This window comes from Caretta caretta, chromosome 1, assembly GCF_965140235.1.
Source record: "Caretta caretta isolate rCarCar2 chromosome 1, rCarCar1.hap1, whole genome shotgun sequence".
NCBI classification, from domain to species: Eukaryota; Metazoa; Chordata; order Testudines; family Cheloniidae; genus Caretta; species Caretta caretta.
In genome coordinates this window covers 293,343,828-293,366,830 of record NC_134206.1, presented here as the reverse complement: position 1 = coordinate 293,366,830, position 23,003 = coordinate 293,343,828, and the positions used below count along the sequence as shown (strand labels likewise).

General features: G+C 41.8%; 1 protein-coding gene across 3 annotated transcripts in view; it reads right to left on the bottom strand.

Annotated features, from left to right (window-relative positions):
* Window positions 1-15,321, bottom strand: part of TAFA2 (TAFA chemokine like family member 2) — a 298,856-nt gene extending 283,535 nt beyond the window's left edge. The window contains exon 1 of one of the 3 annotated variants that reach the window (XR_012666481.1): window positions 13,851-15,321. The gene's annotated coding sequence lies outside the window, so the exon portion shown is untranslated. The remainder of the gene's footprint in view (window positions 1-13,850) is intronic. The other 2 variants (XR_012666482.1, XR_012666480.1) reach the window with 2 other exon arrangements.
* Window positions 15,322-23,003: the final 7,682 nt, after the last annotated feature.

Here is a 23,003-nt window from a genome sequence, read left to right as displayed (position 1 = left end):
CATTCCAAGCCCCCACCTGGCAGCCTGCGGACAATGGCTTATCTGGGACCCATGAAGCTCAGCTCCAGTGTTAGGCTTCACTCCTGAGGTCTGATGGTAGAGTCCCAAAGCTGCTGGCCCACTGGCCCTATTTAAACCAACAGCAGGAACAGGAAGTTGTCTGAACAACTGAGCTCTCCCCTGTTCTGGACTCTGTGCTGCCACCTACTGCTCCTGGATTTCCTGGCATCCCAACTGGCTTAACTCCTTGCATCTGAGTTGTGGTTCCTGACCTCCAGTTGTCTCCTACTTCTGACTCACTTGTAGCTTGACCCAGCCGACTCCAGTCTCACAGCTGTGGATTCTGGCTCCAACTACCAAATCTCCGACCATGACAGCTTGTTCTGACCACAGTAACCTTACAGAACCAAGCCTGGTGTGAGAAGGATAGACCTAGAAGCCACTAGAACCATAGGACTCACCCAAATGGCCCTCTACCCCCAGACAAATAATCAAAAATGACAAGCCCAAGTTCCGCAGCTGACCTTGGACAACCAGAGGCTGCAGGAGCAAGTGAGGAAGTTCAGTGTTGCGAATACTACACTGCAAACACAGCCTGCAATACCTTGCCCCAAACAGGGGCCTGTGATAGCTTTGCCCAAACGGTTTGATGGGAACTGCCAGCAGTTCCAGGGTTTCATGAACAAATGCTGCCTTCTGTTTCTGGTGTCTCCAAACCTATGCCTCTGACCAGGCCAAGATGACCTTAGTAATCAACCTGCTGTAAAAAGAGATGGGTTAGACTGGGCATCTCCCCTGTTGAAGGCTATAGCCCAGTGCTGTCGAACTGAGATACCTTTCTCCAATCAATGTCAACCATCTTCAATTACCTACAGCGAAGTTTAATGCAGATCATGCATCCACCGGCCATGGCCCCTTCTTTATCAACTATGGGTACCACCCCAATTTCACCTACAACTACCCATATGCTCCCCCAACCCACCTGTCTTGGACCTAGAACAACACATGCATCACATCTAAGAGGAGGTGAAGAGACCTTGTTAGTCTCTAAGGTGCCACAAGTACTCCTTTTCTTTTTGCGGATACAGACTAACACGGCTGCTACTCTAAAAAAGCATACAGACAAGCATAGACAACAGGGCCCTGCCTACACCATAGGACAGAAGGTATGGCTTTCTACAGAACACTTCTGCACAGACAGACCCTGTCAGAAACTAGACTACCAGTTCCTTGGCCTGTACTGGATTCAGTGGCTTACCTGGGACCTATGAAGCCTACCCTGAGTGTGAAGCTCCGCCCATGAGGTCTGATTGGAAATGCCCCAGAGCAGCCGATTGGTCCACTGGCCAAGCAGCAAGCACAGAAAGCTGTCTGAACAACTGGGCTCCCCCTTGTTCTGAACTGTGTGCTCTGTGCTTCCTGTTCCTGCTCCTTGATTTCCTGGCATCCCACCCTGACGTGACTCCTCACATCTGACTTGTGGCCCCTGACCTCCAGTTTGGATCCTGCTTCTGACCTCTTAGTATCCTATCCCATCTGCCTCTTGGTTCCTGTCTAGTGACTGTGGACTCTAGCTCTGACTAGTAGGTCTGCCTGTCCACAACCCACCCATGACAATTATATTCACGTGAAGGAACCAATAATTGTTTGGATTCTGCCTGAAACTCTGATGCTGGGAATTGATACCTGTGTAACCAACTCTTCCAATATCCTCATGACTTTTTTCTGGGTCTGGAGCCAATCTAGCAAGAACATGAGAGGTTCCAGCCTTCCCCTGAATTTCAGCCCTTCCTGGGCAATAGACACCTCTGACTTCCTGCCCCATTTTCCCCACCACCGGGGGAAGAGTCGCCAGTCAGGGCCATTGCAGGAAGCAGATAGAGAGGAGTTTTTTAGTAGGAGAGAGGAAGCAACCCATACTGCTGTCACAAGAGGGGAAGGAAGGAAGACGCAGAAAAAGCCTGTCAGCTCAGGGGCACCTTGCTCCCTCATCCCCTCTCCTGCATCTTGTGAACAATGGGTCACTCTGTTCTTTGCTCTCCCCCTCTCCCTCCCTGCAACATCAAGCCTGGAAAAGGAAAGAGGGGCAGCTGGAGTTCCCCCCCACCCCAGGTCTGGAAGATGGGGTGAAGAACCCCTGAAGATGCACCAGCAGAAGGAGCAGAGCTGAGGCTGGGGGGACATGCAGAAGCAGAGTCAGAACTCATGTAGAAGCTGGGTGTGCCTCATTAATTGCTGGGCTGGGGACAGGCAGATGTGACAGTGGGGGAGACATTGAATTACTTTGAATGTTGAGAAGTTAGAAGCCCAGCACCAGTCAGCCAGCCAGCAGGAGCTCCTGCAGCAGGAACCAGCATCACCTCACCCAATTTGGGAGACTTGGCAACACTTGCATCCGATGAAGTGAGCTGTAGCTCACGAAAGCTTATGCTCAAATAAATTTGTTAGTCTCTAAGGTGCCACAAGTCCTCCTTTTCTTTTTGCTGATACAGACTAACACGGCTGCTACTCTGAAACTTGGCAACACGAATGTCACATGTGCACACACTAGGGATGGACAAGGGGAGTTCACAAGTCAACACAGACCCAAACCACACAAACTGTCTTTTAAAAAGCAAAAACTCATAACTTTTTTAGAGTCGGACTCATGATTTTTGAGCACATGGTGTTGGCAATACTGGGATACCGGCAGAATATGTTGTATGAAATGCCAATTCCTTTTGTTGTTTTATATAATGTACTTATCATCCCACCTTCATTCATGCACAAAATATGCTTCTTCCTGTTATTTACTCTGAGGATCTGGGGAATACGCCCATAATTTATATATGCAAAAGAAAAATTTGCTTGGAGAAGTTTAACAAGAGACCTGACCACAAATAGAACCAGACAACCTTGTCTCTGAAATGGGATCTTAGTTCCGTAGTTAAGCATTTGACAGAGTGCTATTAATCATCATTAAATAGTCTTTGTATCCTCAATGGCCAGTCTCCTAGAGACTGCACCCAGTCCCCAAACCATATTGTGTGAGTAGATATCTGGAAAAAACTGGTTTGGAAAGGGGGGTAGATAGGCTGGACCAGGCACTCATGTCTGAAAATGCAAGTAATCTAGAGGCAAGGGCTTGATAAACAGGTCCAAGTACAGCAGTGAGAGAGATCACCAGACACAGTGAAAAGCTGATATCTAGACAGAAAAGGGGGCTCACAGTGTGGTCAGATTGGGGATTGCTTTCAGGAGAAGCAAGTTTTTCACTTTTCTCTTTTTCTTCTCTGTAACCAAGCTGAAAATGCCTTATCTAGTTTAATTTATAAGTGTAAATGTTAAGCAACGCATTTTTGTTTTAATTCTATTATCTCTGGGTTTTTTATATAAATCTTGTTTTTATTAAGCTTACTATTGTGTGGGTAACTTCACTGTAGATGTCTCTGAAAAAAGGAATACCCACTAAGGAGAGACACTGAAGGGCAGAGAGTCTCTGGAACCTACACTCCCCCCCTTCAGTCTTGATCCAGGGCCATGGACAAAGGCGCTCTATTCCAGTGATTTATGTTACTAATAGGCTGTGGGGGGCAAGAACAATGGGAGAAGCCAAAAGACTGAGGAAGAGATGAGAATTGGTGGGGGCGTGGGTGCATTCACTATAAATCATGCTGTTTGCAGAATGCATATATATTCATAGCATTTAATTTATACCTATAACTCTATATAATTAATCACAATAGTGGGGCTGCACAATCTGAACCTAACAATAGAATCTTTTTGAGTGAACACAGATGTAATGTAAAGTAAAAACTATCAACTGTGATGGTTTTATTCACTAATCCCTACTGAGTTATCCACACATTTTCTTAAGTTTTTAAGTAGATATCTATTTAATTTGAGGAATTGCTCTATTAAAATGATTAAAAGAGAAACAATCAATGAGAATTATATACTGACACAAATGGTAGCGTCTATACAGTATATTTTGTATACAATTACTTGCTATGATGTTTATCTTAAGTTACTCAAAAATATTCTCCTCTAAAAAGTGATTCTTTTAACCTTTTCAAGGCCTAAATAATTTATACAGCCATTTTCATTGTGGATGATGTTAAAATAGCATCTGGAATAGTACTTTTATTTAGTACCGATGACAACCTGTGGCTGACAATAGTCTTCAGAATTTCAGCATACAAATAAGTTCAAATAAGATAATCACCAGAGGATGGATATGGAGAAAGAATAGCCAAATAATGTTACTACTATTGTAGGTTTCAAATTAACTGTTTCAGTCTAAAGTTGTAATTATCAGGAGGAATGCAGTTATTCAGGAATGCATTAAAAGAGCATAATATTTCATAGCTCATTAAATAGAAAATATATTGAAAATTTGGGAATCAGAATCATTTGCAGCTTTCTCTGAGCTGATGGGTCATGGCATACCAAAAAAAAAAAAAAAGACTTTTTTGGAAGGAAAGCAATCTGGTATTGCTAACTGCAGACTATATTTACTTGACATTCGGAAAGATCATATGACACCAATGCAGATGAGGTGAGTTTATACAACAGTGAGGAGGAAAGGAAGGGCAAGGAGAGCAGAAGAGGTTAGATCAGGGGTTCTCAAACTGGGGGTCAGGTCCCCTCAGGGGGTCGCAAGGTTATTACATGGGGGCGGGGGTCGCGAGCTGTCAACCTCCACCCTAAACCCCACTTTGCCTCCAGCATTTATAATGGTGTTAAATATATTTTAAAAGTGCTTTTAATTTATAAGGGGGTGGGAGGTTGAACTCAGAGGCTTGCTGTGTGAAAGGGGTCACCAGTAAAAAGTTTGAGAGCCACTGGGTTAGATAGCGGGTGTGGATGGTCTGATAGAGAAAAGAGGAAAGTGTGTGTTAGTATGATATGTTTTAGATAGCTATGGTGACTAGATTTTTAAGACATACCATACATTCATGCCATTCTATAGTTATAGCTGTGTCAGCACTCTCTTTACAAAATGGTTTTTTTTTCAAAACTTTTGCCATTTATCAGGTAAATAGGCAATTTCAAGATTACTCTGCAGACCAAAATATCTATTAACCGATGGATGTTATTGCACTAAAGGTGATGTAAATAATATGCTTTTTAAAAATCATAGCCTAAAAGTGTATTCAGTGGATTTCAAATATGTATTTACAGTAGACACAAACCTTAGGAACACTTTAAAATGTATAATAGCAAAATGCTTGAGAAAAGCCAAGTTGTCTCTAATTATACTGGGGATAAACTCCAAAACATTAGACCACATATGCTCAAAAACAGAAAGAAGCTAAGAATGGCAAAGGTAAAGCTTCAGCTTCCTTCTTGTTTGTTTTTCCTTACCTAATTGTACCTAACTATTACAGGGATCTAAGAACATGAAGGGATACATGTGCAGCAGTGACCCAGGCTCAGATTTAAAGATGGAGAGCTAACAATCTAACAGTGGAAATTTCAGAAATCTTTGTATTCCTTCCTTTTGTTGGTTGGTGTCTGAGCTGTGAAATAACTCAGCAGAATCAAAACATAGGTACCGTCAGGAAGAGTATTTCCATCAAAAGATAAGCTTTATACACCAGAAAGTAAAAAGCAAGTTGCCATGAGTGTGTGTATATATCTGTACATAACAAAACTTCCCCAGTCTGCGGTTCACCACAGTCAAAAATCAGCCGATGCGTATAGGGCCCTGCATTCTTTTGGAGATTCTCATTTCTCTGTCTCCCACACAACCAATTTATAGTCCTTCCCCTGGCCACCAGTGCAACCTCTTAATTGTCAAGGACCCGATACCTTGTCAACGCTACAGTCAGTACATCATCTAAATCCAGAGGGAAGAGAGAGCTTAGGATCCCAGTTTATATACACAAAAATAGGATCTTAAAATGGGAGGTTTTGGTCAACCTTAACCTGTTCAATACCAGTTCTACCTATAATAACCATATCTGAATATACTATATATTGCATTAGTGCACATAAACGTGTCTTTCCTTTGGTTCTTGTAACATCATAAATCAAAAGACCATATTTTTACTTATTTGTTACTATCACCACATCACAAGATAAAACTGAAAGCCTTAACTTATATACAGCTAGGCTCTTATTTGTTAAAATACACAGTTAAATGGGTCTCAAAACAAGTTAAATATAGGTAACAGAATCCAGTCATGTTGATGTTTTCTTGTTGAAATACTGTAACCAATTTTTTCCCAATTAAGTTCTAAATATGACCTCATTTTTGTGAGAATATCAATATGTTGTATACCATCTCAGATGGTGACGTTTTATTTTATTTCTACACTAGTGACATCACTTTTGAACAATATTAAGACTATATTTGTAGTTTGTAATACTAAAATGCATGGGTAGCTAATATAATCTTATAAAACTATCTGCTATTACAGTCTTCTTGGATTTTATTTCTATCTTTGTTTTAAATGTAAGTGTATATAATATTTGTCATTGATGGATTATGGAGAATTTAAATTGTGCATTTATCCACAGAACTTGGATAACTGCAAGATTCTCAACATATGGCTTGTTGGTCTAAGGCAGGGGTTCTCAAAGTGTGGGGTGGGACCCCAAAATGGGTCACGACCCTGTTTTAATGAGGTTGCCGGTGCTGGGGTCCTGGACCAGACTTGCTGGGGTCCTGGACCAGAGCTGAAGCCCAAGTCCCACCACCTGAAGCAAGACTCAGTCTTTGGCTTCAGCCCTGGGCAGCAGGGCTCAGGTTATAGGCCCTTGGGCTTCAGCTATGCCGCTGGTCTAAGGGTTTGATTTTTTCTTAGGGTAAGAAAGATCCCTGGTTCAAATCCTGGACAACCCCTCACAAACACTGAGATTGGTCCTCTACCTTTAAAATCTGGAGGTGAGACTAGATTATCATAATAGCCCCTTCTGGCCTTGGAATCTGAAGTGAGCTGAAGGTCACGAAAGCTTATGCTCAAATAAATGTGTTAGTCTCTAAGGTGCCACAAGTCCTCCTTTTCTTTTGGCGAATACAGACTAACACGGCTGCTATTCCAAAACATCGCATCGATGTGCCTCAACCCTGGTCACAAAGCAGCAAGAGTGTAGTCTGCATACATGTTCAGGCCCCAATTCAGCAAAGTACTTAAGTGCATGCCTAACTTTAAGAATGCAAGCAGTCCCACTGAAGTCAAATGGGGACTATTCACTTACAAAGCACATGTTTAAGTGCTTTTGTTGATAAGGCCTCAATCTTTGGCCTCTCTGTGGACATCAACAGCAAGCATGCCATTTTTGTCAATTACATTTGTGTTATTTTATGATCTGGACATTAGACCAATAGGAACTGGACTGAGACCACCAGCTCATTTCACATAAACCACCAGACAACTTCCAAATGGTATTCATTTTCAGTCATTACTGGCGCAGGTCCAAATTTCAGGCAGTGACCTAAATGGGAAAGGTGCTGAATCACATTATCTATCCTCTGAGCCATCAAAACACCATTCCCTTGTATTTTACACTATTACATGTAATGATACAATATCTTACTATGAAGTATGGTCCAGCTTAGCACTCAAAGGGCTAAACTGAAATCTTAGGTGCACAGAGGCACATTCCTAAAAAGCCTCAGCTGTGAAAGTAACCACAGAACATAGTTTTAACTCCTGGATCCCCGAAAACTTGCTGTTGTGAGGCTGCGTATTACTAAGACATAAATAAATGTACTATGTAGCTTTTAAAAAATATTAATAAGACCTTATCACATATTAGACAATTGCTGTTTAGTTTTACTAAGTCAATGAACAAAGCATAGCTGCGATGCATTCTCCTTGCATTTTGGGAACAAAGAAATTGCCATGCTGGATCAGACCATGGTCTATCTAGGTCAGTATTCTGTCTCCAGCAGTGGCCACAACCAGCTGCTGCAGAAGAAGGTGCAAGAAACCCTGCAGTAGGTCATTATGGGATTACCTGCCCCAGGCAAAGTTTCCTCCTAACCCCCTCTAAGTTAGATATTGGTTCGTGCCTCAAAGCATGAATTTCTCTCTCTTACAAAACATACATTTTAATACGTACCAGTATAACTATGGAAATTCTTGCTGTTCATATAAATGTCCAGTACTCTTTTTCTATTGTGTATGTCCACTTGCTAATTTGCAGAGTTCAGCAATTTGATGTGGCCATCCCTGTAGCACAGATAAGTGGAGATTCTCATCACTAAGGCTACATTTTAGTCAAGGGCATTTTTAGTAAAAGTCATGGACAAGTCACAGACAGCAGACAAAAATTCATAGCCTGTGACCTGTCCATGACTTTTACATATACCCTTGACTAAATCTTGGGGGGTGCGGCCCACGGGCACCACATGGCCCAGGACTCACGCAGGTGCTGGAGGGCAGGTGGCAGCACATGGCCCGGGACCCGCACTGGTGCTGGGAGAGGGCAGTTGGTGGGGCTGGCAGGCTCCCTACCTGGCTGCATGCAGTGACATCTCCCTCCCTTAGCTCCTAGGCAGAGGCATGGCCAGGCATCCCTGCGCCCTGCCTCTGCCCCGGGTGTCAGCTCTGCAGCTCCCATTGGCCAAGAACCGCAGCTCATGGGAGCTGTTGGGGCAGTGTCTGAAGGCGGAGGCAGTGCGCAGAGCTGCCTGGCCACACATCTGCCTAGAAACAGAGGGATGTTGCTGCTTCCACGGAGCCTGTCCCAAAGTAAGCGCCACCCAGAGCCCTCACCCCCTCCCACACCTCAACCCTCAGCCCTGAGCCCCCTCCCACACCCAAACTCCTGCTGCTGCTGGGGGGAGGGCACGGTGGCCCGAGACTGCCCCAGCAGCAGCTAGTGTGGCTGGCCTGGGGGCTGCCCAAACTGTTCAGGCAGCCCCCGGGGCCAGCTGCACCAGCCGCTGCAGAAGTCATGGAGGTCCCGGAAAGTCACAAAATCCATGACTTCTATGACAAACTCGCAGACATACTCATCATCCACCTTTCCAAAAAGCTGTCAGTATTGTCACACATTCTAGTTCATAGTTTGTCCTTTCCTCAGCATTGTTAAAGAAGATTCTCATCGGACAAAAGTCTATACACAATGGTGTTAACAGACTCATATTCATGATTTACATTATGAGGGTCAAAAATAAGATGTCAGCTGCAGCTACCAGAAACACTGTTAACACAGTAGCCATTATGAGGTTTGATAACCTAAAAACAGGAGGTTAACTAACCCTCTTTCCAGCTCACACACATGCATTTATATAGGTGACTGGTTCCATACTGCTTAAGATAAAAGATCTGTTCTTGCAACTGCTTACTCATGTGAGCAGCCTATTAGCATGAATAAAGGTCTGCAGGATCAAGTCCAGAGAAAACATTTTCCATAAACCACATGACAAATCTTACCTCCATCACCAGCTACAGTTGCAAAGCATTCTGCAGAGAACTATTCTGATGTACCAGAAAAGAAGAAAAAGCTAAGAAAGCTTGTTTGGCTACTTGTCTCCATTTTATCGAAGTGTACTGTGTCCCACTGTAATTACTACTGTGAAGCATGATCACATTATTATTTTCTCTCTCCAAAGTGTTTTTTGAAATACATTTTGGGAAGGGAGCTATATAAAAATGAATTGAATTGTATATCTGTGGAAGTGAGAAAGCGTTGCTTGCTGTTATGGAAGAGTGCTTTCGGCTGACATGATTATTTTGTTGTTTTCCTTTGATAGACAACTGACTGTACATAGTGATAAAAAGATAGCTGGAGATGGCCAGAATTGGTGCAGAATTGGAGCACAGACATCCCAGCCTTGCTGTGCTTTATCTAACACAAGGAAATGGCTACAAGCCAAATGAAATTATTGTTATTGGTGATGTCACCATTCACCATATTCCCAAGTAATTAAGGTCTCGTTTGCAATGTGGCTATCAGCTGACATTATGTCTGCATATTGGATGTAGATGGGTTTTGCAAACCTAACTTTTTTTTAAATACAAACATATTTCTGTGATTTGCAAAACAAAATACTTGGGCCAGATACTCTGCTGGAGTAAACTGGCACAGCTCCATGGGCAGTCCTCTCTTTTAAAATAATGTTTGTCGTTTGGGTTCGAATATAGAGCTTTATGCTTAAAATGTTACATATAGGTTAGTTTAATGTTTAAACTCTCTATAAATTGAACTCCATATTGTAAGCCAATAAGCAATAATAAACAGGTCTCCTTATATCTCTTCAAAGGAAACCAAAACTGAACGGTTTGCATTTACATCTTTGTTACCTAAAATATACTCAGAAATAAAGTGAAAATTTAGCGATGTTATACATCTAGAGATAATGTGACATATCCTCAGCTGGTATAAATTGTCATAGCTTCTAATGGAGCTATGACAATTTACACCGGCTGACAAGCTGCCACATTATTTTAAAATGCAAAGAGTAGGGTTGTGTTTTTTAATATTCAAAAGAAGCTGATGAATATAACAAAAAGGCCCTCAATCAGACCACAACATTTATTTCCATTCTTTAAGAACTCTATTTCAAAGGGAAAATGGAATGGAATACCTGTATTTTCAAATGAAATGCCATTTCCAGCAGAATTACACAATATTACAAAATCAATGGCTATGAGACAATGGACATGTCAGTACTGCCTTTTATTTAAATGTGATGACTAAATATAGATTGTAAATATGAGAACCAACATTAATTAATTGGTTTTCGCAGTCTTTAGTTGCTTTGCCCTTCACAGTGGCATGCAGTCTGTTTGCTTTAATTTATTTTCTTTGTTTTGGTGATGTTTGACTAATAAATACATTGATGAATTGCATTTGTAAATGCCATCCATAGATCACAAGAAAAGAGTATGCTTGATGTTCCTATTATGGCAATCCTGGAAGATTTTTTTCCCCTCCTTCAACTTTTAGTATTTAACACACACACACACACACACACACAGAGTGCTGCAGTGCTGAATAAAGTTCCCTGTTCTTATCTGAATTTTCAACGAACAAGCAGCTGCAGAATAATGTGACTTAATGAGGCACTTCTAATAAAACACAGCACAACTTAAAAGAGAGGCATACAACTGTTTGCTCACTGATAGAACTATCATTCAAAATAAAGTTTCAAAACAATGGTCACATTTTGTATATGAATAGTAAATTATACGATTTCCTAGTTTCCACAGTCACTGATGAGTGCATGAGATTGACAAATGTTTAGTATTTTACTATTACCTGTAGTCAAACCTAACACATAATTAGTGCTACAGGATCTTCTTCTAATAGACCATTATGCTTTACACAGTTACTAGTAGGCAATAATACATTCCAGAAGAAAAATAGGTTACACCGATTAAATATTACATGTAAGTGTGGTGACACTCATATTTGAAAAATGCCGAGGTTTTTTGGGCCTACCAGAAAGTACACAGACTGTTGGCAAAGAGCTCCTTTACCGGAAGTCCCTTTCACTTAATAGATAAAAGGAAAACCTATGCTTTCATCCTTGAAAACAGAGTCATTCTATCAGCTCCACTGATTACATTATGAAAGTTGATGGCTACTAAATGCTGTTAGGCCACCACATTGCTTTGAGATTGCACATCTGCTTTAACATCAATCTAAACGAGGCTCACTGAATCTTCAGTCTGCAACTTGCCATTGTAACTGAAGCTCTCTAGTATTATCTATCTGTCTACATACACATTACAATTTTCAACTCCACTAATTCTGCTTATGCTCCCCACTAGCACAATCAACTGTATGACTTGTGCCTACGTGTAAAATGAAATCCCTTGGTGCTCTTGAAGAGATGTGCAAAAACATTACACTACATGTCAAATACATGACAAGGCGCTGGATTAGTTCTCATTCGCTGATTAAAACAGTATGACAGGAATCAAGATTTTATTTCAAAATCACCTACTATCAACTAGACAGCATATCTAAATTCATTCTTTCAAAAGCCTCCTGCTCAGATAATATATGGTACTCAGTATAAGTATGCTGTAAATAGCAAGACTGATCTAATACAAAACGAGTGATCACTATAGTCCCCTCTTCACTAAAATCATAGTACTGAAATAGTTTACATTTACAGTAAGAACAGTATTGTAGCTTGGTAAGTCAGGGCAGTAATAAACTGAAAAAATAGATGCTCAGGTGAACATCGCCATTACAATATCAAAGCTGTGTAAGTAATATCTAAAACTGAGATTTAGCTGAATTACTTTACCACTGTTACGTGAACAATTATGAAATTATTAAGATTAGATACATACATATATTCACAGTGTAAAGTGACTGAAATGTTACTGCGACAGGACAAGTATAATAAATAAATCCTTTGTGCCCCCTTTAAAAATTGTCTTAGAAGTGGGTCATGTTTCTCAAGTTTACCGAAAGCCATGGTGGGATAGGACTGTTTAGTTTGTTTAGGTTTTTATGTTATGCTCCATAAAGGAATCTTACAAGCAAAGAAAAAATAGTAATGTATCACCTAATAAAGTAGCTTTAAAGTGTTAAATTGGTACCAGTCTGAATGTTAATATCTAAAAGCAGGTGGTAAGAAAGAGCAACCAGATAATAATGATCATTTAAATTTATCCAGTGCTGTGAGAAGACCCTAACACCCTGGATGTTTTATGGGGCTCTATTTGTTTATTATTTAAATTAACAGTTCTTCAGGAGTCAAAACAAGATTTCCTAGTTACAAAGCCAAAAATTATTATTGTGGCAGGTTTGTACAGTTGTTTTTTCCAACAAATTAATACCCTCCAAGCAAAGAGTGGAAAGAGACTATTGTAACTACACATATAGAGTAATTCAAAGTGCTTCAGGCAGTTGTTTAACCTCCTGGTAAGGATGAGGAATAAAATAGAGAAAAGCATGACAACTCTGCTCCTAGCAGGGCACTGAAAGATGCTGCTCTTTGTGCTTTGCATAGACAGCTTGTGTTTCTAATCCCACAGCTAGCTTTACAGGAAATAAAGCCGATATTTTAAAAAACTCTGTCTTGCACAAGTACCCTGGGGTAGGGGGGCTGGGAGGGAAAAACCTTCCCACTATGAAACAGAATACAGATAAAATGCTATTGAGCCGTTAAACTAGCTCATTGAAATGGGAAGAAACAAGCAAAACATATTGGCAAGAAATGTCTCAGGTTAGATGCCACGATTTGGGGAACATTTACAGAGGAAAGAACTGAAGTCATAAACCGTACGTTATATAGACCTTTTTAAAACTATTCCTAAAACGATTCACTCTTTAACCTCTCCCTTAAGCCATCCAATAGAGCGATCTGTCTCCAAACAAAATAAATCGCCCGGTATCTGAGGTTCTGGAAGTTATCAGCCATGCTCTTTATGAAAATAATTAGGCAGAAAACCTGATAATCTTACTAAAACGTCCATCGTTCTGCAGAAATGTGGAGGATTAAATAATCAAAAATGGACAGAATTCAAAGAAGTTCACCTGACACATCTCATTGATCCATATTAGTGCCCCACTGGGCTATTTATCAGGAGTCCAGTAAGTTTACAAACCAGCACTGAACTGGAAAGCGGAGTGAAATTAAAAACAGTTCTTTAATCAAAAGAGGCTTTTTTTGAACTTTTTTTGTACCGGAGAGGAGGGGTTGGAATAATCGACTCACTTAAATACCCTTCCTCACCTTCGTCTCTTCCCCACCCCCACTCATTCACAAATCGCTTTAACCAGAACTTCTCCCCTCAACCTCTTTCCTCGCCCAGCTCTGATCGGATGCTAGAGTGACTGGCTGGATACTTCCAGCATCTCTCTTCACCAAGGGATCAGACAAGACAAAACGTGAAGGGCCGGGAGCTCGCCACAATTTAGCAGAGTGGGAGATCTCCCTTTGCACTCACCCGAAACCCGCACAACACTGTACCGGGCGGGGGGACTGGGGCGCCTGAGAGCAGGAGCTGCTGCTGCCTGAGCCCGCTCACATCTGGAGAGAGCTGGCACCTTCTCACCTACCTGCAGCCCCGCTTCCTTTTGGAAAGCCCTAGCGATCCTCCTTCAGGCTCCGGGGGGAAACTCCAGCCTTATCGCACTTGCATCGCTTACAAAATCCCAATCCTCCTCCGGCATCCACTGGCATGGATTTCTTCGGGGCTGGGGGGGGGGGGTTAAATTTGCTGCGTGGGGGTTTCCCCCACTCCTCTCGGATTGTATCTTGAAATAAAATAGGGATCCGCCAAGCAGGTGCAGGGAAGAGAGGGGGCTTTGGAGGGAGAGGTTGGGGGTGTTTCTTGTGCACTATTTAAAAGTGAGCAGAGGATTTTTTATAAAGGAGAGATGTAGGTTTTCTCTGCTAAAAAAGGACAGCGCAGCTCTCGCCCCTTTGCCAGACCAGTGAAGGTCCCGATTCAGCCTTGCAAGCAGAGAAGGAAGAAAAATTAACCGCATCCCTCAGCAGTCCTCCTCTGTTACTCCACCTCTGGTTGGTCTGCTTTTAATACACAGCAAGACTTTGCCCCCTCTCGCCTCGCTCCTTCTCCCTCTTGGGAAAGGTAATTGGAGAGTAAGAGATTCACCTGCAGGGGGAAAAATCAGCCCGCACGTACTTCTCCAGATTGCTGGCTGGCTGTGGTGGGATTGTTTTAGACAAGCTGAGGCAGCTGGTGCGGCTTTAAGACGAGGCAGGGGATGGTCCTTGCCTCCCCAATATCTATCTCCCCACGGCTGCCCCAGCTCCTCGATCCTTCTTGCTGCCCCAGGTACGTCCGAGCTGGGAACTCAGGTCCGGTTAATAGATAACGTGGCGGAGCTGCTGGCGCTGTATTGCTGGTAGCCCTTCCAGGAGTCCCACCGCCAGAGTTTCCGAGAGACTAACTAGCCCCAGGCACACCGTGGGCTGAAGCGTACGCCTGCCTTAGATCTTCTCTCTCCTCGCCAGCACCCCCACACTGTCACCCCCCGGGAGAAAAGGGTGCGGGTCCGAGCACCCGCGCGGGCGTCTCGTTCCTTCCCCTTCAGAAGGAAGGGGAAAGCGGCCAGCTTAACCCAAAGAGACACAGACGCACAAATGAGTAGAGGAAACGAAAAATCCCCTCGGACACAGTTTTGCAACTCCCTAGAGCGCCAATCGCTGGGGAGAAAAATGAGCGTGGAGTTGGTTTCCCCTTTAAAGCCAAGCTCTTTGGGGAGATTTCCCCTCCTTCCTGTATTGGGACCAATTCATGAATGAATGAAATCCCTTCGGACGGGGAGAGAGCCCATTCACAGCCTGTACAACCTGGGGCTCCTGGGTGAGCTTTGGAGCAACATGGTGTTGAATCGCATCGGGCTGGGCTGGGCTGCCTCGCCTCTCCCGCCCAGCAGCCACTGAAGAAGCAAGCTGTACGGCTGCTGCCAGAAAAACCAACGCGCCGGGTGGCTGCAGCAGACAGAGGGACAGCGGCAATCCAGAGCCAAAAGCTGGCCTGTGTCTCCCTCCAGAGGAAGAAGAGATTCAGACACATACAAAAAAAACTTCAAAAACAGACTCCAAGGAGAGACTGCTGAATTGGAATTAATTTGCAAACTGGACACCATTAAATTAGGCTAGAATAAAGACTGGGAGTGGATGTGTCATTACACAAAATAAAACTATTTCCTCATGTTTATTTTCCCCCCTACTGTTCCTCACACCTTCTTGTCAACTGCTGGAAATGGCCCACCTGAATTGTCACTGCAAAGGGTTTTGTTTTGTTTTTTTTCTCTCTTGCTGGTAATAGCTCACCTTACCTGATCACTCTCCTTACAGTTTGTATGGTAACATCCATTGTTTCATGTTCTCTGTGTATATAAAATCCCCCTACTGTATTTTCCACTGAATGCATCCGATGAAGTGGGCTGTAGCTCACAAAAGCTTATGCTCAAATAAATGTCTTAGGCTCTAAGGTGCCACAAGTACTCCTTTTCTTTTTGCGGATACGGTAACATGGCTGCTACTCTGAAATACTGACTACAGCAACTCCGGTTTGAAATCTACACAAGGAGGGATCTTTGATCCCAATGACACACAACATTGGGCACCTGGAAGTAGCTTTTGAATGGACATTCTAAGAGGTCATTTAGTAAGGTTACAATCAACTGCAGTTTACTGCGTGTGGCACTTATCTATGGGACCATGGTCTTACCTTTATTCTTACCTTATTTTGCTTTGTGCCCTTAGCAGTGCAATGATCCCTTACTTGCTGCATTTTTATTTTATTTTATTTTTTGCCATTGGTGATTTGATCCTTTAGCCCAAGGATCTTGGTTCAGATAATTCAAAACATGAACTTGGGAAAGGCTTTTAAAAACATGAGGCCACTCTTAGACACACCTACCTTCCTTCCTGTGTGTTACTCTGCTTGTTAATGGCCTTTTATGCATTTCCTCTTCTCACCCCTCTTTTTTCAGCTCTGAATACAGGCACATTTAAGAGGATATTCTTAATAGTGCTTTCTTTGCTCTGGAATAGGTTTGTTCTTGTACAGCACATGCTGTGTTGACAAATAAAATTATTATCAGCCAAACTTGCCACCTTTTGTTGAACAGCACCTGCACCTCAGCCCCAGTAAAGGTGAACGAGTCTGACCCTATATCACTACTTTTGCCTAACAGAGGAAAGATTGCTTAAGGCACATATTCTTTATGCTTTGCCTCTCCAGTTAATACAGAGATCTCCAATAACAACAACCACAGAGATATTAATAAATTAGACAATACAATTAGATGTGGGGGGGCCGGTTTTATTGGTTGCAAAAGGTTTTACATGAGTGTCAAGCAGTGCAGAATTAAGTGTCCATGATATATTTCATCATTCATTCATTGCCAGGCTTAAAAAAAATCATCCATACAAATAATAAGATTAAACTATCCAAGAAATGACTTCTGCAAGTCCCTTTACTGACACCAACCCCTATATGATGTTACTCTGTGAATTGTATGGGAAGGAAAGTGAAACAGAAAAACAGCAGAGCAGATTTCTTTAATCCACATTTGTGGAACATTGGTGACTTTTTCAAATAATACAGAGGCATAAAAATCAACGGAGTCCAAAAAAGAAAACAACTGAAGAATGCAGATAGCTCCGTGATGACTGCCCCACACTCACTCCTTCAGCACTGCAGGGGGAGTTAGAAATAGGCTGGCCTGGAAAGTGAAAGTAAAAAGTATTCTTGATGGTGATATTGTACGTAACAATTCTAGCAAAAATAGACATTGCTCTGTGAGGGCTCTGGAGGCATTAAAGGATTGTTGGATTTTAAAACAGTGCAGTTTTACCTCATTAATTTGAATACATCTGATGCCACAAAAAGATAATTGAACTAGCCAGTGAGCAAATGTGCGGCTGCATTCCAAACAAGCTAAAAGTAATGCAGAAGCAGCACTGGAAACGCTACTAGTAAGGAATTAAAATAACCAAGACATGTCGTTACAAGGGCATGTCTCAGTTCTTATACCATATCCATCATTATACAATCTGAATGCCTCAAAAGTGTTGCTGTTGAGAGGTCATGAGATGAAATAGGCCGCAGTCATGATCAGTGTCCAGTTGTTCTAGGAACTGTGCAGACACGTAGGAAGACAGGATCCCTTCCCTGAACTGGTTATAGCACAATTTGACAGAAGACAAACTACAGCTACAGACAATAGAGGAGAAGAGAGGATGAGAGTAAAGTCATTCCTTTCCCATTTGTGGGGTTCTTTCATACAGTAACAAGAGAAAGAAAAATATTGAAATACAAATACAACAATGTAATTTTTTTTTAAAAAGAAACAAAAGTTAACAGGGGTACTTGGAGCAAGGGCAGTATCTGAAAACTAATTTAACTCATTTTTTTTTAACTTCCTACATTTCAAGTTGAAGTATAGCTCTAAAGAGCATGGCATGGGACGGATACAAATGAGGGAAGTTTTCTCAAAATGCCGTAGTAGCACAACCATAAACATCCTCAATCTCTTCCTTGCTCAAGCCTAGCTGCTAAACAAAATGAAATGAAAAACTGTCCTTTATTGGATTCTGGTAGACTCAATTAAATTTTGCCTGTTAAAATTTGATGAGCCTATTAAGAAGGGGATGGGAACCATTTTTATAGTGGGGGTACTGAAAGTCACTGAACCAAACTGTAAACCCTGTATATAATGGAAACAACTTCAAGCCAAGGGGTGCAGGAGCACCCCCAGCACCCCTAGTTCCAGCACCTATGCAACAGTTTTGCACCCAATAAGGTGCTGCTCCTGCAAGCTGTTCCAGGCAGACAGACCCCTCCTGTGCCCAAAGGGAGCTCCCCTGACTTCAGAGCATCTCTATATGAACACAGAAGTCCAGACATATAGAACCATGTGGGAGACTGGGACCTTAGTTTCGCACTGTGTGCACATATGCCTCTGTCATGATCAAGGTGAAAATTAAAATTGTCCAACCCGCACCCAAAAGTGTTGAAATAGTCTGTACATTGTATATTAACTTGTTCACCTTTAAAGAGGGTTTATGGCATACTAATCAATTAATCCTGATGTCATGTGATTATAAAGATTAGGATTATATACTTGAGTTTTTAGTGTCCCTCTCAAAGTGTCCCTCACAAAGGGAAAGAATTGAGCTTCAAATATCAAACTATGCTGGGACACATACCAGTATACCCAGACACAGGAAGATCAACCAGGTGCTATAGGCTCCTACAACACCCTCTTCCCCCCAGCTGGCATAGAGGGAGTGTGGGCCCTAAACTGCACCAATCCTCAATTGCTGTTTCATTACTATAATTTATGCCTGGGGACCCGTTCTACACACAGCACCCCTAGCATTAAGAGTACTAAAGTGAGCTTTATGATGATGCCTTTACACACACACAATTCTGCCATGTGCTGCTCAGCTATCGCCAAGAGCCTGGTCCACTAGGTTCATGGTTCGCTAAAAGCCTCCAGGCAATCCAAATTCTTGCTCAGTAACATGTTGCTAATCAATACAAAGTATCATTTACAACTGAAGGAAAGTGAAAAGGCAATGGAGCAAAGTTTTTCTGGAGCTCTTTAACAAACCGCCTGTAGGAAACTATTAAAATCATGATGGTTATTGGATTCTAAAGGAAATACAATTTTTAATTAGAATGGTAGAATCCAGTGCTGACTAGAGAGGGGGAAAGGGAAATAATTATACGGGGGCCCTGAGCCCAAAAAGTCTAACATCTGTTTAAATAAAGTGAAATGGGAGGGGTTAGGGCTCTGGTGAACATGATGTACCGGGCTCCCAAATTTCTCTCGATGGGCCTGGTAGAATCATCACTGATTTTCCAAAACTTCCATGTGACACTGAAAAGAAATAACAGAAGCAACTGTGCTTCTGTTATATAACATGCAAACCATTCAAAGAACTGTTATGTGCTTTTCTTTTCTTCCATTTCCACCACTGATCTTAAAGCATGATGCAAGCCCCTGAAGTGACATGGATCACAAAGTACAATGGCAACACACACAGGTGTTGAAGCTGAAGAAAGGACACCATCCAGGACTGAGACCTGGTCTACACTAAAAAGTGTGAAAAAACACAGCCCTGACTGATGTAGCTATGCTTACACAACCCCCAGTGTAGATGCTGCTATGCTGATGAAAGAGGGCTTCCATTGACATAGCTAACTTCATTTGGGGAGGTGGCGTCCCTACACTGACAGAAAAACCCCTTCTATTGGTGTAGGCTGCATCAACACCATGAAGCTATGCTAATATAGTCTCCATAGTATAGACATATCCTGAGAAAGAGGATACCCAAGTTCTTTGCATCTGTTTGTCAAGGAGATATTGTTGATATTGCTTTCACAGAAGTTTAACTGTTTCACTTAAGTTTGGTAAGAAATAGGAACACTGATAATTCTTCAATTCAAAATAGCAAAAATCCTATATTTTGAAAATGTTGCAGTTCAAAAAGCAGCAGAAAATTACAGAATTTAAATTATTGCGCAAGGTACAATCCTTAATTTTATGAGCACATACTATGTTTCAAATGCCATATATAGTTTTTTCCACGCCCACAACCTTAGATATGTGTAGGGATTTAGATGTTTATCAATAAGTGCCAGTAAAGATTAATTTCCTTGAACACACACAAACCAACGAAAAAACATTTCCATCGATAATAAACAAAATATGCAAATAGGCATAATCAAAATATGCAAATTGACTATGTAAGAAAAATGCTACATAAGAACTCATTAGAGTTTGATTTAAGTGATATTTACTTTGTATAATTTTGACATGTGGTGATGACAATTTGTATTTTAAAGGTTATAAGCTTTAACTTTTTGAATCTCAATGTGTACCATCGGTAAATAATTGTCTGACCTACCCTATTGTCTGACCTCCCCATAATTTCCCATAACTGTGAAAAATTAAATTGATAAAAATAAAAAATGCTTAAAAATAAACATCGATATTGTGATACTCTGTACCTCAACGTAGCACCCTAGAGCCCCCATATCCACCACTGTTTTATAATTATAATATGTTTTGCACAAAGTGAGGTATCATGTTAAAAGTCTTGATCCGATGAACACTAATATCCTGTTGGATTGTATGTGCTATCATTGTATGTGAAGTTATATAGTATTGCTATTGTATTACTGAAATATGTTGTGAGGTTGGAACACCTGCAACCAGCCTTTCAGTTACAACAAAGGAGCAGCCATCAATAGCCAGGCAGGATTAATGACTCATCAACACCCAATCCAGTATCCCAGAGACTTCTCGGAGAAGGCACGTATGCCAACACACATCACAGCAAAGATCTCCAGGAGAGGTAGTGATATCATCACTTGGCCTCTCTCCCTCCCCCATCTCAACACCTGGAGGGGCATCTGGAAGACAAAAACTTTGAACTGGGGAGTTTGGTCTCAACCTGGAAAAGGGTCCAGTCTGTGCATTGAGGAACTTTACCCTGCTTGTACCTTCTGTCAAGGCTGAATCCCCACTCTGTCACACCGAGTGCAGAAGTGGGGCCCACAAGGATTTTAAAAATTAATACTTGCCACTCCAGGCTTGTATTACACTCCCAAAGTTACAGCTTTTCTCTGACCTTGGCTTGGTAAACATTGCCACCACCCAAATGCAAAAAAACCCCTTTGAACCCAGGAAGGAACGAAAACACACACACACACACACAATTAGCTGTGGCTACCAGCTAATCAAACAACATGCACAAACCTCTTAGGACACCAAAAAACCAATCTTGTTCTTAAAAAAGGTAAATTTTATTAAAAATAAAAAGAAAGAAAATACATCTGGACCTTAGGCTTTTGCTAGATTTTAAAAGAGCAATTCCAAAAGTAGCTTTCTTGAAGGTTCAGTTTAAAGGTTACAAGCAAACAAAAGCATCTGGGATTAGAACAGAGGAGATCCACAAACCTTGAAAAATAAATAGAAATAAACCTGATCATGTCTAGCTAAACATTCTGATTAACTTACACATTTGGGTTGTTAAAGGTAGTTCTAGATATAATCTGATGATTTTCATGTCTGGTTCAAACTTTACAGAGCGTTCCTGCTGCCCCGTCTCTTCAGCCCAGAGAGCAACAGACAAAGGGAAAGTTTCTTTCCCAATTTTAAGAAGTTCTACCTTCCCATTGGCTCTTTTGGTCAAGTGCCCACTTTTTTTTTTCTTTACCTGGGGGACTTTTTAACTCTTTACAGGTAAAGCAAGTAAAGAACAGCTACCAAGAGGGATTTTACAGCTAACTGGCTAGCTGGGTGTCCATCAAAGAGAGCTATCCCCCCACTTTATTTATCACACCATCTGTCAGGGCTAGAAAAGCTGTTTGACTCAACTCTTGCTTAGGCTAAAAGTTTAAGATTTAGACTGCACGTTTTTATTTTTATTTCTTAAGGTAACTATCTCTGGTATCTGGAGGTGGCTTACCAGGAGTGCTGGGAGAGCTGTCTCCCAGCCCTCGTGTGTCACCACACTCGCACTTCAAAGCGCTGCTGCAGGAGCGTTCCCATGACAGCGCTTTGAAGTTTCCAGTGTAGCCATGCCCTTAGTAAGCAACAGCAAGGAGTTGGACTCAGCAGACCTTAGCTGCTGGTGTGGAGGTCCTTGGGCTGTAACCATTTTCAGTGAGTGAGCCCAGATTCCCCTACTAGCTCCTGGTATGGTGGCATAAGGCCACTAAAGGGGACAAGGACAATGGAGAGCCCTGAGAAAGGCACACTAGGACCATAAGGCCCAGAGTTGGGGCTGCAGACCAGATATAAGAACATTGGCCTTTTATTTTGTTGGATTTTTACTCTGGAAGGAGTGGACTAAATCATGACCTAGCTGGAGGGGTGAGCTGTGAGAAAAGAGACCACCACAGTGACGGTTGCCAGAAAGCCCCAGATTGGGAGAGAGCTGCCTTGCCCAGTGCTCTAGCAGTGAGTGAATCCCTTCAGTGGGAAACCTTAATTTTTTTTTCATTCCTGTATATTTGTATATGGTTGTAATGGTCTACTATTTCCTTGTCAGAGTTCAATATAAATTTCTCTTCTCTCCTTGAGCTTTTCATGATACCGGGTATTGAGTGGCTATATTTTACTAAGTGTAAAATTCAGCTGTATAGTGGCCTCTAGTGAACACTGACTGCAGCGGACCAGAGCCTCAGCCATTCATGGGATCAGTTAGCTAGGTATTAGGCTGAAAAATTAAGTGGTCTATATGTGCCAGAAACTTTCTAATATTATGCCACGTACCACTGAGTAATAAAGAACCGTTTACTGTGTAATTTATAAACAAATGACTTAATAGACTATCTCGCATACACAGAATAGTACAACATGCTATGTGAGCATCAAAGGTAGGAAAAAAACTGCATGATATATTGTATGATCTGAGTAGTACATGATACAGTGTTATAGTCAAAAGCAATCAGACTGTGGCTTTTTCAGAAACCTAACTGAGCTCTTTATGAGCATTACCGAAAGTTTCATTTGGTATGTTTTCTCCGCCATTGCCTCTATTTTTTATCATAGTTTGTACCTGATGTTACTTGCTGATGGACTTTAACTGCATGTTACTA